At 41.6% G+C, this 2,413-nt stretch overlaps 1 pseudogene; it reads left to right on the top strand.

The window, feature by feature from the left end:
- Window positions 1–2,413, top strand: part of LOC103749715 — a 133,379-nt pseudogene that overhangs the window by 65,292 nt on the left and 65,674 nt on the right.

Here is a 2,413-nt window from a genome sequence, read left to right as displayed (position 1 = left end):
ATAATGTCATATGAGTGCTGGGAATCAAATCCAGTTCCTCTGCAAGAGCTCAGGGCTCTTAAGCACTGAGCCACCTTGCCAGTCCCTTTTACTTAACTGTTTTGAAAACTGGAATTAGCCATTAGAGATTCCTAGGGTTCCCTTTCTATTGTCAAATGAAAATTGATAGCTGGTTCTGTATATGAACCTGGATCTGAATGTCTTCCCATGGGCCAGCAGCACATTCCCAGCATTGAATGGGAGAGCAGGAGAAGCAAGAAACAGTGCTTTGCGCTCAGACAGTAAACAACCTGCGGGATTCCCCAGTTGTAATATTCAGTCTCTAGAAACTATTTAGACACAATACCAAGTAAAAGGGTCTTCAAACCACAAGGATCCCCCAAAAGTGGTTTCTTTAATCCTTCTGTCTTGAGATTTGTACTCAGCTAAATTTTAGGGGCACTATTATATTTGGGTTCCCTAATAATATAGCCTTCATCCAAACCTTTTCTTCAAGTCTGGTTTCTAAAAAAGTGAATCTTTGCTTTCTGGAATCAGATCTTTGGTCTAAGAATGTTGCCTTTATTTTATTGTATTATTATTTGAATAAACTAAAGCAGAAATGAATAATAAATATCAGTTAAGCCATTTTTGTTCTCTTCCTATTCTCATGTTATTTTACTCACAGTGGCCATCAGAGGGCATAGAGGTGCTATCAGTGTAATGTCTCTAAACCTTTTCACAGAATATCTCTCACAGCAAAAATGTCAGTTCTTAGAGTAACAGGATTCTTTTGCTTTTGAAATTATAATCTAGCTACAAGGCTGGATTATAATCTTAAAATGTTCTCCAACACATGGTGATTTACTTTTGCTTTCAGTAAATAGAGAACAATAGGCAGGCTTGGGATGAAGATCAAAGACTGGCCTTAGAGTACTTGCCAAGCATACAGGACACTTAGTAAAGATGTCTACAGTTCACTGCATCACATTTACTAAAAGTAGCACAAAATAAAAATGCATTAGAGAGTTGGCAAGATGACACGGGTGGGGGTGGAGAAGTAGCAGCTGCTGGGCCCCGATTGGGCTCATGACCTGACCAGTGAGGAGGAGGAGGGCCAGAGCCTGTGGTGAAGTTGGTTCTGGTAAAACAACTCTCAGGACTAAACTGCAAGGAGCAGAGCATGGCAAAAAAGGAAGTTTAGAATGTCTCTACCTCAGCATCCATGACGAGGACTGAGACGATCACATACAACATATGGATTCTGGATAGAGACCTCTGCCACAAATGCCTACTGAAATATGCTGTTTCTGCTGAATCCTTGCTGTAGACCCTGGTCATTTTTGTTGCAGACGTGTCTAGAACTTGGACTGTGATAGAATCCCTACAGAAATGGGCTAGTGTTTTACATGAGCACATTGATAAAATGAAAATTCCACCAGAGGAAATGAGGGCACTTGAATGGAAGGTTTTGAAAGAATTTCAACACTATGATGAGCTTGAAGAAGGTTGTCAGGGTTCCTCACAGAGAAGAGAACCTCTGACTTCAGGGACAGATGAAGACTGTGTTGACCTGACACTGGGTGACAATTTGGGGGTGTGCACAAAATGTGATACAGTGAGCTACTAGAGAAGGAGTAGGAGCAGGATTACAGGGATGAGCACTTGGACTTCATCCAGTCACACCTACAGAGATTCTACCTCCAGTTTGGACCTGCCTTGATTTCTGCCTCAGTAAAGGAAGAAAAAACCTCTACTTGTTATTGTTCATAAAACATGGTTTCCACTTTACCACACCTGCCTTAGTTGTGGAAAAGGATGCAGTCTTTATACCTGCAGGCTGGACAATTAAAAGAAAATAGCTTTTTTACATGAAAATTTAACAACCATGAAGCCAGAAGATGCATATGAAGACATTATTGTAAAACCTCCTGTGAGAAAGCTGGTCTACGACAAAGAATTGGCAGCCAAGGATGAGCAGGTGTTCCTAATGGAGCAACAGTCACTCCTTGCCAAGTAGCCTGCCACACCCACAAGAGCCTCCGAAACCCCTGCAAGAGGACATTCTAGCTCTCCAAGGACCCAGAGCCCAGCCAGGCCAGCCAATGTGCCAAGTATCTCCCCAGGAACATCAGCAAAGAAGCCAGACCTAAACATCAAAAACAATGCAGCAAGTGAAGAGGCCAGCTTCTTCATTAGTCTGTTGAGTAAAAAATCAGGCTCTCCTGGAAGTCCTGCAGCTGGTGGAGTACAGAGCACAATCAAGAAGTCAGGACAAAAGACTGTGTTGTCAAATGTTCAGGAAAAACTGTATAGAATGACTTGAAAACCAGACTCCATGCTAACAAACTCTTCAACAGAAAATGAAGTCTGATCCTCCTTTAAAAGTTCATATGTCAAATGACCAAATAACTATGTATATTGATCTGCAAAG

This window comes from Nannospalax galili, unplaced genomic scaffold, assembly GCF_000622305.1.
Source record: "Nannospalax galili isolate Female #2095 unplaced genomic scaffold, S.galili_v1.0 scaffold266, whole genome shotgun sequence".
Lineage (NCBI taxonomy): Eukaryota > Metazoa > Chordata > Mammalia > Rodentia > Spalacidae > Nannospalax > Nannospalax galili.
This window is presented reverse-complemented; position numbering and strand designations above follow the sequence as displayed.